General features: G+C 44.7%; 1 protein-coding gene across 1 annotated transcript in view; it reads right to left on the bottom strand.

The window, feature by feature from the left end:
* FES (FES proto-oncogene, tyrosine kinase) overlaps positions 1–2,352 on the bottom strand; it is a 174,918-nt gene extending 172,566 nt beyond the window's left edge. The window contains exon 1 of the mRNA XM_044279494.1: positions 2,184–2,352. The gene's annotated coding sequence lies outside the window, so the exon portion shown is untranslated. The remainder of the gene's footprint in view (positions 1–2,183) is intronic.
* Between the last annotated feature and the right edge of the window lie 14,719 nt (positions 2,353–17,071).

The following is a 17,071-nucleotide window of genomic DNA, read 5'->3' as shown; positions in this document are numbered from 1 at the left end:
GCATCAGGCACAGGCCTGTGCGCACGCGCGGGATCTTTGAAAAGGAGGAGGGGGCACTGACTGAGCGAGAGCCGGAGGCGGATTTCTTTACATTCAGGCGGCGCTGAAAGGATCAGGGGAGGAGCTGGGCACCAACGGCGGCGGGCGGCAGCTTCAGACCTTCAGAAACGCCCTGGGCACCTTATCCAAAGAGATTGACAGGTTAGATAAAAGGTATTTTTATCAAAACGAGACGGCGAATTTATGTTATAACAACACCTTTGTAATCACAAGGGCGGCATGGAGAGAACAATAGTTTTAAAAGGGGGGGTTAGAAAGTGGTGACAGAGTCCCTTTAAGGTTAACTCTGCCAAATCAGAGATACTGAATGTGTCAATCCCTCAGACACTACTCCCCAGATTGAAATCCAGAACAGATTTTGCTTGGACCTCCTCTACCATTACCTACCTAGGAGCAAGTCTCTCAGGAGACTTATCAGAGTTCTATCATTTGAATTACTCTTGCTATTAGCTGAGCTTACCAAGATGTTGAAATCATATGACTCATTGTGGATAACCTGGCTTGGCAGACGGAACCTATTAAAAACATACATCATGCCGAAAGTACTATATGTGTTGCAGATGGTACAGATTCTCCTGTCTCCTGCATTTTTCACTTCCATCAAGAGCCTTTTTTCTAGATTCTTGTGGAAAAACAAAAAGCCTTGTATATCTTATTCAATTATGATCAGGAGACGAGAGTCGGGAGGTTTGGGCCTACCTGACATGTTTGCCTACTATAAAGCAGTACAATGGAATAGATGGTTACAGATGATGTTTCCAAGTAGAGAAGAAGATCCATTTGCATTTTCCTCCTCACACAGTGGGGACTCAGACCTGGAAAATATGTGGATCCCGAATGCTAAACCTAGGGCGAATCTGGGCTTAGATCCAATGTTGCAAGGTCTGGCCGAGGTTTGGCGTCAGTTTGGCTCGACTTTGGCTCCACGACCATCTCCCTTGTTACCAATGTCATTATTGCCTACTCTTGTATCTTCACCAGGTGTGGCTAAAGAGGGTCTATGGCATTCTCTAAGTTCTTGGACTCTAAGGGAAGCATTTAATGGAAGAGCCATGCCCTCTATGGAATCTCTAGGAGGTTTTCTCCCTGAAGGTATCCCGAGGGTGACCTTATCCTTGTACTATGCTCACTTGAAATATATCTGCACAAAATTTTGTGAGGTAGTCACACCCGGGAGAGACCTTACAGCCTTTGAACAATTAATGTTGACAAAATTTCCCAAAACCAGGAAAATTTCATACCTTTACCAGCATTTTGTTATAGGCCCTCCCCAGACAAAACCAATTTTCCTCAGCACCAGGGAGAAGGAACTGGGCGTTGTTCTCTCAGACACAGAGACACGTTTCGTACTGACACATTCTCAAGGGTTCTCTAGATGTGTAAGATTGCAAGAAAGCCATTATAAGCTCCTATGTCGATGGTACAATACTCTTTAATTTCTCTTCCTACATAGGGTTTGACAGATAGGTGCTGGAGATGCCAGAACTTTGGGGGTTCCTACTTGCACATCTGGTGGACATGTGGATGCCATAAAAGCATTTTGGAAGCAAATTGAATCCGCTATCCAGAAGATATACCAGGCGCACTTTACAATTTTACCAGACATGGTCTTTCTGTCCAAACCAAGCGACTTGTATCGCCCTTCTAAAACAAATCTGATCATACACTTATTGGCAGTAGCTATGGTGCTGATCCCGCTACATTGGTTACCAACCATACCTCCATCTTTTGATGAATGGTGCGCCAGGGTCGATCAAGTGTGCAACTTTGAGGAGCTTATTAGTTGGACAGAGAGGAGACATGATGCCTTCTTGAAAACATGGAACCCCTGGAGGCAGCTTCACTCACACACCTCACCCCTCAGAGAAAGTAGTAACTACTTGAGGTATTGGAGTGGATGTGCCTCCAGACTCACTGTGTTGTGCTTGATCACAAGTCATATGGCACCAGGACTCCTGATACCCATACTGTGCGAAGGACAGGAGACAGCCTGCCCCCTAGTCAGGCTCGGACTGGCCCACAGTACCCCAGTCCGACACTGCCCCTAGTCCTCTGCTGCCCCCTATCTGCGGTGTTCTTCCCAGTCACTATCGCACACACTGCGCACTTATGTCAGGACTTACCGGTGTAGGTGAGCCCCCCCAGCCCGGCACTAAGCCCTGCGCCCTGTGTAAGCCATAGCTGCGGTCTTCCTGGGGGTCGGGCGGCTGTGGGGTCTCCGCAGGTCCGGCGGCAGTTCGTGTAACCCTCTCGTCCCCGCTCTTCTTCCTTCCCCTGCTCCTGCTGAGTGACTTCACTGACACACTGTGGCGAATGGCAGTGTTAGGGCAGCACTTCCCACATTGTAACACTGCCTCCTCCTGTCATGGTTGCGGAGCCCGCATTAACCCTCTGAGTGCCATGAGGACCTGTCCTGGACAGGAATACAGCGCAGCTCCACAGCCTCGGGGGTGAAGATGCAACAAGCTGCAGACAAATGGTTTACAGAGACCTAAAATATATGAGGGGAATGCATATCTAGTAGTTCCCCAGTAAACCCGATATACTAGAAATAGTGGCAGCCATCTGACAACATGCCAGTCAGGTCACCAGCACAATGAGGGCTCATACCCAGGGTTGGCGCAGGGCTGGCAGCCGGATTATTTCTTTATTTTCAGGACATCTTATCAATACAGCTATCCTAATAGCCTTGTTGGAAAACCATGAACATTACCAGTCACACTGATCAGCCATGACATGTATGTTCACACACCATATTGTAGGTTTCTGTGCGTTTTCTACATTTATAAAAAAAAACAAAACAAAAAAACTGAATAAGGGCTCATGCACACGGCCGTTGCCCCTCCGTTGCTGCCGTATTGCGTCTCGCAATACACAGGGCACCGGCCGTGTGCAATTCCACATCACGGATGCGGACCCATTCACTTGAATGTGTCCGCAAATCCGGAGATGCGGTGCAGAACGGAAGCACAGAACGGAACCCCACGGAAGCACTACCGAGTGCTTCCGTGGGGTTCCGTTCCGTGCCTCAGCACCGCAAAAAGATAGAACTTGCTCTATCTTTTTGCGGAACAGACAGATTGCAGACCCCATTCAAGTGCAATTTGCGGTCCACAGCACGGGCACGGAGCCCTTACGTTCGTGTGAACAAGCCCCGAAGGTGTCCATTCTCCAGCAGATACCACCATGAGCGCCCGCTTTTGAATAAGCCCAATTAAATGGTGCTAAATCTGCTGGCAGAAACCCCTCGACAGCCTTGGTTTTCTGCCATAGGTTCCTCAGAAAATATTAATGTCAGCATGTGCTACAAACCTGGCGTGAAAAAGTTGTAAGCTGTTGGTTTGCAACTTTTCAAATGCCATTTGCACACAAAAAAATTCGCAAGTGACATTTTTACATTTCTACAGCAATTATGAGCTGGCGTAGATTTCATTCTAGGCGCAGGGACAGCTTCATCATAAATTAGGCTCATCATCCAGCAGCGCATAGAGATAAACCAGTGTATTAAACAGCAGTCTTTGGCCTCTTTCACACTGGCGTGTGCGCCCCGTTCCCGTATTGTGGACCGTATTTGCGGATCCGCAATACACGGGCGCATTCCGCTTCATGGATGTGGACCCATTCACTTCAATGGGTCTGCAAATCCAGAGATGCGGAATGGTGTGGAACGGAACCACAGAACGGAACCCTACGAAAGCACTTCCGTGGGGTTTCGTCCCGTACTTCTGTTCTGCAAAAAGATAGAACGTTTCCTATGTTCAAGTGAATGGGTCCGCAGTCAGATGCGGCTGCCCCACGGACTGTGCTCGTGCATTGGGGCCCGCATTTAGCGGGCCGCAGCACCATCACGGGGCGCAGACACCTGTGGGAAAGAGGCCTTTATATGAAAAAATTCCACTTTTCTTGCAGCATTTTCATAGTTATTTTTTTCATTTGTATTTTCTTCCTCACCAAAACTGTACATAGATAGGAAGTCATAAATTCCTTCAGTATTAGGCCTCTTTCACACGACCGTATGGATTTTTCTGTGTTTTGCAGTCCGTTTTTCACGGATCCGTTGTTCCGTTTTTTGTTTGAGTTGTGTTTCTGTTCCGTTTTTCCGTATGGCATATACAGTATACAGTAATTACATAGAAAAAATTGGGCTAGGCATAACATTTTCAATAGATGGTTCCGCAAAAACGGAACGGATATGGAAGACATAAGGATGCATTTCCATATGTGTTCCGTTTTTTTTGCAGACCCATTGACTTGAATGTAGCCACGGAACGTGATTTGCGGGCAATAATCGGACATGTTCTATCTTTCAACGGAACTGAAATACAGAAACGGAATGCATATGTAGTATATTCAGTATTTTTTTGCGGAACCATTGAAATGAATGGTTCTGTATACGGACCGAAAACGGAACGCAGAAAACGGCCCGTAAATGGAAGAAAAAAACACAGTCGTGTGAAAGAGGCCTTAGGGTCCATTCACACGTCCGTATGTGTTTTGTGGATCTACAAAACACGGACACCGGCAATGTGCGTTCCGCATTTTGCGGACCGCACATCGCCGGCACTCTCATAGAAAATGACTATGTTCTATCAGTCATCTAGGTGACAGTCTGGTCGAGCACCTTCTTCTGGTCACTCGTGCAGTCTGGCAAAGTCTCTTTTACTGAACAGTTGTCCCTATTGGTCTTCTTACCTCTCGCTTGGCTTCACTTTTGATTCCTGGATGTGCTGTGACTTTCCCTTTTGTTTTCAGTGCACTGCTGAGGCCAAACATTGGTTGCAGAGGTTGTTGACATGACGTCACTGTTGCAGCCTGGGAATACAGAGCCCTACCACGAGAACCGGGAGAGCGGCGTAAAATCTGTCAGGTAAGTAATCATCTATCTTTATTACAGGTCATTCCCTTGAGCTGTCTGGTTTCCTCTTCAAACTGGATGACCAAATTTATCAAACTTCATGTAAATTTTGATACATTTACTGCAAACTATGGCAACGCAGACTCCTGCAATCCTCCTCATAAATCTCTCTAATGGAACTGAAGAAGACATACTTTTCCCCATGAATGTTTTTGGTCATACAAGGTCTATTAATGCTGCACAAAGCCTTCAACTTAAATTTAAAAGGGGAAGTGTGTCCATTGCTTCATTTATTTTGCAAGATAAATATAATGTAAGATAAGAATTACCGTATTTTTCCGCTTTATAAGGGGGGGGGGAGTCAGTGCGTCTTACAAAGCAAATGTGCCTGTCACCTAAAGTCCTGGGTGAGTGACAGCTCAGGGGCCGGTCTAAAAATGACTATAACTATAACTCCCCTCATCTATAGGAATGCACCAATGTACTGCAGTACATGGGTGCATTCCTATGGATGCGGGAGGTTATAGTCATATTTAGCACACATTTCATTTTTAGACCGGCCCCTGAGCTGTCACTCACCCAGGACTTTAGGTGACAATATAAACACAGGCCAATAATGGTACAGTCCCTGGACAGTGAACCAGTGTAGGAGAGCGGCACTCACCCGTGTGGAAAAAATAGCAGCAGCTTTATTTCCAAATTCAAGTAAGGCAGGGGGCGGACAATTCTATAACACGCATTGAACAGCGGCGGCCGTTTCGCGCTACATGCGCTTCCTCAGGCTGTGCGTCAATGCGTGTTTGCGCATCGCTCCTTTTAAATGCTGGCGCAGGCCGTTGTCATAGAAATCGGCAAACTAGACTGCGTCTGCATATAGAGGGTGACTCAGAATTTAAAAACAATACACCGGTAACAACAGCAGGTTATAAATACTGTGCACAAAACATACGCATGATGCTAAATATATTATTAAAGGAAGGGGCTAAGATCGTTTCTATCATTTAATCCAGGTTCCCCCAGGGCTTGTGTACGTAAGACCCACCTAGCTTCCCTCTGCAGGAGGAGACGATGTCTATCTCCTCCCTGCAGAGGGGTGGGTACAATCTCCAAGCCGGAGAAAGAGATACAATTAATATCACCATCATGGGCTTCTCTCACATGGTCTATCAATCTTGGACATCCCTTCCCTATCTTAATGGAGTTAAAATGCTCCCTAACTCGTTCAAAGAGACACCTAATGGTCTTCCCGATGTAAAATCGCCTGCAGGTGCACAGTAGTAAATATACCACATGCTCCTGCAGTTATTTACTTTGTGCTGAATCCCAGCAAATCCAATGCACTTCTTTTGGAAATTGTAAGTGCATAGTGAACAACTACCGCACCTAAAATTACCTTTTGGTAGGTTACTTCTGAGCCAATTCTTACTCTTACCAGGCTGAAACCTACTTCTAACAAGTCTGTCTTTGACAGTATGACTCCTTCTGAAGCAATAAACAGTTTCTGTCCTGTGAGCTCATTCAGGGTTGCATCTTTCCTTAAAATATCCCAATTTTTTAATATAACTGAGTGTATACGCTCCGCCATGGGGCAATACTTAAAGGAAAATGCAAACCTAATGCCCCTAGTGTTTGCTTTGATCTGATCACCCCTGCGACTATTGCTCTTCAATAAACTATCCTGTGAGAAGTTCCCTCTTCATGTCTCTATTGAGCAATTCTTCAGGGTACCCTCTCTTCAATAAGCGCTGATTCAAATCATTGGCCTGTCTATGGTAACCACTGTCTTTGCTATTGATACGCCTCAATCTAATAAATTGTCCGTAAGGTACGGCTTTTTTGACACTTGGTGAATGGAAGCTGTCATGGTGGAGCAAGGAGTGGGTCGCCGTGGGCTTACGAAAGCCCTCCGTGACCAACTCGTCGCCCTCCACCAGGACAGCCACATCCAGGAATTCCAACCTGGTACCTCCAAAGTTGAGGGTGAAGGTCATTCCCATGTCATTACTATTGAGGAAATTAACAAACTCGCTACACTCGCTCTCTGTACCCTCCCAGACTATGAACACGTCATCCACAAAACGCAGATACGTCTTGAGTTTGGAGAGAAATGGATTCGTGATGGAGTAAATATACCTGTCCTCTAGTCTGGCACATATTAGCGAATGTACAGGAGACAGGGGTCCCCATAGCTGTACCCAGCCTTTGCCGTTCCCAAACTGAAAAACATTACTGGTCAAAATGAACTCGAGTGCCTCACCAATGAAGTTACAATATAACTGACTTTTTCCCAAATTAGCCACGATGTCGAGGACCGCCTCCAAACCCGCATCATGAGGGATGCGAGTGTAGAGGCTTTCCACATCGAGGGACACCAATTGATAACCCTCTTGCCAATGTAGTTCCTTGAGGGCTAGTAAAAAATCATTAGTGTCTCTGAGGTAAGCAGGGGCACTAGTGAGGACTGGTCTCAAGAGCCAGTCTACATATTTAGACAGAGGCTCTGTCACTGAGCCAATTCCCGCGACGATGGGACGTCCCAGGGGATGGCTCAGTGACTTGTGGACCTTTGGAAGAAAATACCAAGATGGTTTCGCTGGGGACGAGGGGACAAGTTTGTCCAAGATATTCCTGGGGAGGAAACCAGCCTCCACATATTTACTAACAAGGGACTTAAGCAACTGCTGGGTACTGGCCAATGGGTCCCCCCGTATCCTCTCGTACACGCGAGTGTCCCCCAATTGCCCGAGGGCTTCATTTAAGTAGTATTCCCTATACATGAGAACCACATTGCCCCCCTTGTCCGCCGGTTTCACAATTATATCATCTTGAGAGCGGAGCCAATGCAGGGCTTTCTGCTCATCTGGATTAATATTTAATTGAGCAGTAGAATAATGCTACTGCCGGCGGGCATAGGGGGGCAAAAGGTGGATTTAACTCCACCCTTGAATGGATCCACAAGAGGGCTCCTCAGTAACATCCATTCCAGTGAGAAACTCAAGACAGGCTAACTCTTCTTAATTGAATTTCGTGGATACTTGGAAAGCTGCGGGGTCAGGGCAAAGTGGTGACTCCCCCTGTGTGGTGACTACCTTGTGTGGGATATCTCTAAACAGCTTGTGCAAATGTAGCTTGCGAGTAGCTTTAAATAAATCCACTTCAAAGGTAACAGGGTCAAATTGCTCTGTTAGACTATAACCAAGTCCTTTACTGAGGACCTTTATGCAACCAGGTGGAAGAAGACGGTCAGTTAGGTTAATCACCAAGTTGTCATCAGGTGATAGGGAAGTCTCTATTTCCTCCAGGAAACCTTTTTCTTCTCCCTTTCCGATTTCCTGACTCCTGTTTTTCTTGTTGGCTTTTCTCCGTCCCCTTCTGGTCTTTTTCGTAAAGGGTCATTCAACTCCCCTACAGCATCAGTCGATACTTGATTAGGATCATCTGAAATACTGGAGTCAGAATCCGTAGTCCAGTAATCATTATTCTGACGGCGATATGATTTTTTCTTTTGTTGTTTTTTGAACTTTCTGCCAATGTTCCAATCAAAGATATGATCGGATTCATAGTCCTGTTTGTCTCTCACAAACTTGTCTCTCTTCCTTTCCTTAACTTCAGCTTGTACGACTACATTTTTTATTGACATCGTCTCCTCCTGCAGAGGGAAGCTAGGTGGGTCTTACGTACACAAGCCCTGAGGGAACTTGGATTAAATGATAGAAACGATCTTAGCCCCTTCCTTTAATAATATATTTAGCATCATGCGTATGTTTTGTGCACAGTATTTATAACCTGCTGTTGTTACCGGTGTATTGTTTTTAAATTCTGAGTCACCCTCTATATGAAGACGCAGTCTAGTTTGCTGATTTCTATAACAACGGCCTGCGCCAGCATTTAAAAGGAGCGATGCGCAAACACGCTTTGACGCACAGCCTGAGGAAGCGCATGTAGTGCGAAACGGCCGCCGCTGTTCAATGCGTGTTATAGAATTGTCCGCCCCCTGCCTTACTTGAATTTGGAAATAAAGCTGCTGCTATGTTTTCCACACGGGTGAGTGCCGCTGTCTATTTTCTCTCCTACACTGGTTGTATGTGCACCTTACCTGTTACGTCCAGCTGAGCACCACCGATCGTGTGAATCCTTTCCAGCCGTGTGCACTGCATTGATTGTCCGCGCTGATTGTTGTGTATGGCTGTGCCGCCCCCTACTTGATTTGTGTGGATATATATTAGTGTTTATATTTAATGTGACTATAATCCCCCTCATCCTTAACAATACACCAATGTATTGCAGGATATGGGTGAATTATTTAGGCTGATGGAGGTTATAGTCCCATAACTGCATCATCCACAGATTCCTCCATAACAGTACATCATTCAATGATCCCCCATAACAGTGCTTCATAAACAGATCCCCCATAACAGTGTCATCCACAGATCCCCATAACAGTGTCATCCACAGATCCCCCCCATAACAGTGCATCATCCAAATACCCCCATTAGTTCAGAAACCACCAAAAGCACACCATTTGGTTCAAACTTTTTTTTCTCTTATTCTCCTCCTCAAAAACCTAGGTGCGTCTTATCATCAGGTGCATCTTATAAAGCGAAAAATACGGTAATTTGCAGCACACAGTTACCACATGAACATTCTTTACAGTCATTTCAGAATAGTCAAAGCGGTTTTCTGAGACAGTAATACTGATAACTATACATGTGGTTCAGTGGAAAAATCTCAGAGACATTTATCACTTTGGTCCATGATGCGGACCAAACATGCCCATTGAAGTCTATGGGTGCATGAAAAACCACTGACACAACATGGATGACATCCAAGTTCTGTCAGTGGTTTTTCATGGACCATTGGTAGGAGATGTTCTAGAAATTAATTTTCAGCCTAGAAATGTCAGTGGAATATGGAAGACATAGGCCTCACGCACACGGCCGTCAAATGTAAACAGGGCCTTAGTTAGTTATTTGGTGTCTTATATAGTCTATGTAATGTAGGCTAGATGTAAGCTAATTGTAAGTCACACAAGGTCAAGTACTGACAGCAATGGGGGCAGTGTTATGCAGGGGCAAAGCTATAGGGGGTGCAGAGGTAGCAGTCGATACTGGGCCCAGGAGGCTGAGGGGGTCCAAATACCCTTGTACCACATAAGAAGACACCGGTATTATAGAAAGTGCATGTGCAGTGTCCCACTCGTGATCGTAGGCACCGCAAACTAGTTTTATTGTGTTTCATTGTCATATATTATTGCTGTACTTCATGATGTCATATTCTCCCCTGTCACTATGATTCTATATGTAAGATCCTTTACACAGGCCTAGTTAGGGCGCACTACACTAGTGTTACAGTGTATATATAGCTTAGCTCAGGCCTAGTTAGGCAGTGTCTAGTGAAGTTTAGTCAGTGAGCAGCCATGAAGTACAGTACAGACCAAAAGCTTGGACACACCTTCTCATTCTAAGAGTTTTCTTTATTTTCATGACTATGAAAATTGTAGATTCACACTGAAGGCATCAAAACTATGAATGAACACAGGTGGAATTATATACATAACAAAAAAGTGTGAAACAACTGAAAATATGCCATATTCTAGGTTCTTCAAAGTAGCCACCTTTTGCTTTGATTACTGCTTTGCACACTCTTGGCATTCTCTTGATGAGCTTCAAGAGGTAGTCACCTGAAATGGTCTTCCAACAGTCTTGAAGGAGTTCCCAGAGATGCTTAGCACTTGTTGGCCCTTTTGCCTTCACTCTGCGGACCAGCTTACCCCAAACCATCTTGATTGGGTTCAGGTCCGGTGACTGTGGAGGCCAGGTCATTTGGCGCAGCACCCCATCACTCTCCTTCATGGTCAAATAGCCCTTACACAGCCTGGAGGTGTGTTTGGGGTCATTGTCCTGTTGAAAAATAAATGATGGTCCAACTAAACGCAAACCGGATGGAATAGCATGCCGCTGCAAGATGCTGTGGTAGCCATGCTGGTTCAGTATGCCTTCAATTTTGAATAAATCCCCAACAGTGTCACCAGCAAAGCACGCCCACACCATCACACCTCCTCCTCCATGCTTCACGGTGGGAACCAGGCATGTAGAGTCCATCCGTTCACCTTTTCTGCGTCACACAAAGACACGGTGGTTGGAACCAAAGATCTCAAATTTGGAATCATCAGACCAAAGCACAGATTTCCACTGGTCTAATGTCCATTCCTTGTGTTCTTTAGCCAAAACAAGTCTCTTCTGCTTGTTGCCTGTCCTTAGCAGTGGTTTCCTAGAAGATATTCTACCATGAAGGCCTGATTCACACCGTCTCCTCTTAACAGTTGTTCTAGAGATGTGTCTGCTGCTAGAACTCTATGTGGCATTGACCTGGTCTCTAATCTGAGCTGCTGTTAACCTGCAATTTCTGAGGCTGGTGATTCGGATGAACTTATGCTCCGCAGCAGAGGTGACTCTTGGTCTTCCTTTCCTGGGGCGGTCCGCATGTGAGCCAGTTTCTTTGTAGCGCTTGATGGTTTTTGTGACTGCACTTGGGGACACTTTCAAAGTTTTCCCAATTTTTCGGACTGACTGACCTTCATTTCTTAAAGTAATGATGGCCACTCGTTTTTCTTTACTTAGAATTTGTATTATGGCAAGAAAAAAGCAGCTAACAGTCTATTCAGTAGGACTATCAGCTGTGTATCCATGTCACAACCAGACAGCTGAGAAGCTCTGACAGAGGCCTTTCAGAACTTCCTCCTTGACTTTCTTTGTTGTGGTATTCAGTTCCTCATCTCGTTAGCCTCTCTCAGCTGTCATGTGTTGGACTAATTGCTTCCCTTTAAATTCCTCCCCAGAATGCTTTTCTGGGCGGCTTATACTTCTTCCTGGACTGTGTGTGCATGCTGATCTTGTTCTCCTCTCTGCTACAAAGTTAAGTGTTGAACATTTATCTGTTATTTTCTGTTTGCTGGATCCCAGGTGACCCTGACTCCCTCCGTATCTTGTGTAGGGAGCCGGTGGTCGTGTCCCCTCACTATTGTAGGGTGCTCAGGGGTTATATAGTCAAGGTACGTGGATATGCAAACCTCCACCATTCGGATCTTTGCATAGGCTGAGCAGCCAGGGATCAGCCTTTTGGATCCAGCGAGTCATTTATGCATGTTGCTTTGCCTTGTTTCCTGTACACCGTCCGTGACAATCCACCTGACTTCTCCACAACGCAACTGATGGTCCCAACCCCATTTATAAGGCAAGAAATCCCACTTATTAAACCTGGGCACACCTGTGAAGTGAAAACCATTTCAGGTGACTACCTCTTGAAGCTCATCAAGAGAATGCCAAGAGTGTGCAAAGCAGTAATCAAAGCAAAAGGTGGCTACTTTGAAGAACCTAGAATATGACATATTTTCAGTTGTTTCACACTTTTTTATTATGTATATAATTCCACATGTGTTAATTCATAGTATTGATGCCTTCAGTGTGAATCTACAATTTTCATAGTTATGAAAATAAAGAAAACTCTTTGAATGAGAAGGTGTGTCCAAACTTTTGGTCTGTACTGTAGCTGCTTGCTGGAGGGAGGCCTCCTGCCTCTCTGCTCTCTCCCTGTTGGCTCCACAGTCCAGGGTTAAAGCCTACAAGATTCAGCCCAGAGGTGAGAAATCCACTTCTATAGCTGGAAACAGCAAGTATTCAAGGGGACTAGTATATTTCATTCAAGTCAAAGGATAGCAAACGGCCATACTTAAAGGCTTCCTAGGCACCTTTGCAACTAGGTGTAGAACACAGCTTCCGACATCCACACCTCCAGTTTAAATGCCTGAGGACAGTTAGGCCAACTGTCAGAAAAGCACTGGAAACAGAGGTTCATGGATTCTGAAAACCACCTTTAATTCAGGTAAGAATAAGGCGAGAGTTAATACGAGCCTAAGACTTTTATACTTCAAAAGCCTAGTCTGAAGCAGTAGCTTTCATACATATAAAAGACAAAGAGCCTGTTTCATCTGAGGACTTACAATATCCTACCCCTGTATGCATGAGAGACTGTATTTCATATCTGGATGTACTAGAGACTGTTTAATACTTGGATGTAACCGTTATCAGGAGCAACGCTCAGTAAAAGTTATAAGCTGGATTGCACCATCCTTGTCTCAGTCTCTAATTCCTCAGTTAACACTACAGTAAATGGTTGTACCACCACAAAAGGTACTGGCGTCACGACTACAAGGGACCTTGCCACTGGCACATTAATAAAGACCATCAAGGGCACCTCAAACCACCATCTGGCCTGTGTCCCTTACACCAGAGTGTGCCCCAGAGAGTTCCTGTGCCGCTCTCCTCATCACTTGTGTAGACCTGCCCAGGGACGACATAACCGTGAGTAACCAGAACTGTATTACCCTCGGCCCCCCTAATGCTCACACCGTGACCTCACGTATAGTTCCCCCGTTGGTCTGGCTCACTGCACATGCTGGGAGGGCTCTATTATAGATTTTGCACTGGTGCCCAGAATCTTCAAGTTACACCTCTGGCTGGAGTGTCAATAATTTGGCATTGGTGGGGGGTGCAGTTTCAATTTTTGCCTTAGGCAGCATGAACGCTACAAAGCACTGAGGGAAGGGGGGTCCAATTTGAACTCTCGCACCAGGGCCCATCAGCCTTTAGCTATGCCCCTGATGTTATGTGCTTGCTGAGCTTTTTGTGTTTTATAAATCATTTTAGTAAAGGCTGTGAGGCAGTTTTTAATGTTAGGGTAATACATGTATATACAGGGAGTGCAGAATTATTAGGCAAGTTGTATTTTTGAGGATTAATTTTATTATTGAACAACAACCATGTTCTCAATGAACCCCAAAAACTTATTAATATCAAAGCTGAATATTTTTGGAAGTAGTTTTTAGTTTGTTTTTAGTTTTAGCTATTTTAGGGGGATATCTGTGTGTGCAGGTGGCTATTACTGTGCATAATTAGTAGGCAACTTAACAAAAAACAAATATATACCCATTTCAATTATTTATTTTTACCAGTGAAACCAATATAACATCTCAACATTCACAAATATACATTTCTGACATTCAAAAACAAAACAAAAACAAATCAGTGACCAATATAGCCACCTTTCTTTGCAAGGACACTCAAAAGCCTTCCATCCATGGATTCTGTCAAAGTTTTGATCTGTTTACCATCAACGTTGCGTGCAGCAGCAACCACAGCCTCCCAGACACTGTTCAGAGAGGTGTACTGTTTTCCCTCCTTGTAAATCTCACATTTGATGATGGACCACAGGTTCTCAATGGGGTTCAGATCAGGTGAACAAGGAGGCCATGTCATTAGTTTTTCTTCTTTTATACCCTTTCTTGCCAGCTACGCTGTGGAGTACTTGGACGCGTGTGATGGAGCATTGTCCTGCATGAAAATCATGTTTTTCTTGAAGGATGCAGACTTCTTCCTGTACCACTGCTTGAAGAAGGTGTCTTCCAGAAACTGGCAGTAGGACTGGGAGTTGAGCTTGACTCCATCCTCAACCCGAAAAGGCCCCACAAGCTCATCTTTGATGATACCAGCCCAAACCAGTACTCCACCTCCACTTTGCTGGCGTCTGAGTCGGACTGGAGCTCTCTGCCCTTTACCAATCCAGCCACGGGCCCATCCATCTGGCCCATCAAGACTCACTCTCATTTCATCGGTCCATAAAACCTTAGAAAAATCAGTCTTGAGATATTTCTTGGCCCAGTCTTGACGTTTCAGCTTGTGTGTCTTGTTCAGTGGTGGTCGTCTTTCAGCCTTTCTTACCTTGGCCATGTCTCTGAGTATTGCACACCTTGTGCTTTTGGGCACTCCAGTGATGTTGCAGCTCTGAAATATGGCCAAACTGGTGGCAAGTGGCACCTTGGCAGCTGCACGCTTGACTTTTCTCAGTTCATGGGCAGTTATTTTGCGCCTTGGTTTTTCCACACGCTTCTTGCGACCCTGTTGACTATTTTGAATGAAACGCTTGATTGTTCGATGATCACGTTTCAGAAGCTTTGCAATTTTAAGAGTGCTGCATCCCTCTGCAAGATATCTCACTATTTTTGACTTTTCTGAGCCTGTCAAGTCCTTCTTTTGGCCCATTTTGCCAAAGGGAAGGAAGTTGCCTAATAATTATGCACACCTGATATAGGGTGTTGATGTCATTAGACCACACCCCTTCTCATTACAGAGATGCACATCACCTAATATGCTTAATTGGTAGTAGGCTTTCAAGCCTATACAGCTTGGAGTAAGACAACATGCATAAAGAGGATGATGTGCTCAAAATACTCATTTGCCTAATAATTCTGCACTCCCTGTAATGCTTTATTATGCATCTAGTAATTCAGCAATTAAAATCCATACTTGTACCAAACTGAAATTTCAGCACTGGGAAGAAGAAGAAAAAAAGCACCTAATGGATGCACCAACCATATAGGACAACCCAGCACAATGAGAGCTGTTGTTCTATTATCTACTAATAATAACTACTAATACTAGAGCCTTTTGTTATTCAGTCTGAGCCCAGATTTACAGATATATCAAATCAAGAACAATCGGTTATGTGGAGAAAGCATTCAACCACATTCACCCCGACGGTTAAGGCCGCAGTTAGTTTTTTTTAGAGCTGTATTAGACCTGGAGATAGTCAGGTCCGGCTTGCTTCTGCTTTATTTTTACTGTTTTAGTGGTTCAGGGAAAGGAGCTGAATATTTTACATTTAATTAGCAAAGTCTGGATTGTGGGTGAAACATTCGCTGCGGCTGGAGCTCTGGTCGGTAGTAACTTGCTTTCTTCCCTCTCATGCACTTATTACTATTGTGCATCCTAATGCATCCTGGCTGCTGTAATGTTTGGTAATTATTCTGCATTGTGTTTGAGTTCTTCTATTATATTCACAGCTGTTTGCACTTAAATATATGCTGACATGTTTGCTTTCATTAATCCATGATGAAATAACAATGCTGAATTACAATTCTGGAGCATCTTGTCTTATAACTCTGCATTGTGTCTTTTTTTTTTTTTTTCTCCTGGAAATGTAGGAATAAATAGACAACTGGGCATCACCATTGCTTTTGTCAAAAGACACATGCCTACATGCTCTGCCATTGTGGGCAGTGACTGCGTAGGGAGACAACCTATTAACAAGGTAACACCCAGTTGTCAATTTATTCACACATTTCCAAGAGGAATAAGAAAAGAACAACTAATGCAGACAAGTGAACCCCTGGAGTTCTGCAGTAAATGTTCCACATATAAACTGCATACTAGTTTCTTTGAAGGACTTAAAGGGGTTTTCCAGTTTGCATTAACACCCTTTAAAATAATCATTTATGAAGGTAGCTGTAATTTTGTAATGTATTTCTTTTACCTTTATTGTTTCTACTTTCCATTCTAGGCTGTGGTCACATGACCATGTCCATGTACCACTTATTTCCTGTAATGTCATATCTATAAATGTAGCAGTGATATGGGAGTGACTATGTAACTAGTGGGGTGGGAGGAACTATAAACTATCTGGGTGTTGTTAGGGGCGGTGATAGGGGAGTGTCTATATAACTAGCTGGAGGGAGGAGCTATAAACTAGCTGGGTGTTAGGGACAGTGATAAAGGAGTGTCTATGTAACTAGCAGGGTGGGAGAAGCTATAAACTAGCTAGGTGTTGTTAGGGGCAGTGATAGGGGAGTGTCTATGTAAATAGCGGGGTGTGGGAGGATCTATAAAGTAGCTGGGTGTTGTTGGGTGCAGTGATAGGGGAGTGTCTATGTAAATAGTGGGGTGGGAGGTGCTATAAAGTAGCTGGGTGTTGTGAGGGGCAGTGATAGGGGAGTGTCTATGTAGCTAGCGGGGTGGGAGGAGCTATAAACTAGCTGGGTGTTGTTAGGGACAGTGATAGGGGAGTGTCTATGTAACTAGCGGGGTGGGAGGAGCTGTAAACTAGCTGGGTGTTGTAAGGGGCGGTGATAGGGAAGTGAATGTAACCAGCGGAGTGTTGTTAGAGGCATTGTTGATAGTTAGAGGCAGCGCTGGAGCTATATCAGAGAAAGGTTATCATGGGTTTGATTGAATACAGCAATAGGAAGTGCTGAACACAGGATGGAAACCAACCAGAGTGATTTTTTTACATGGTCAAAACAGGTCAGGAGAGCCCAAATGGGAA

This window comes from Bufo gargarizans, chromosome 2 (assembly GCF_014858855.1).
Source record: "Bufo gargarizans isolate SCDJY-AF-19 chromosome 2, ASM1485885v1, whole genome shotgun sequence".
NCBI lineage: Eukaryota > Metazoa > Chordata > Amphibia > Anura > Bufonidae > Bufo > Bufo gargarizans.
This window is presented reverse-complemented; position numbering and strand designations above follow the sequence as displayed.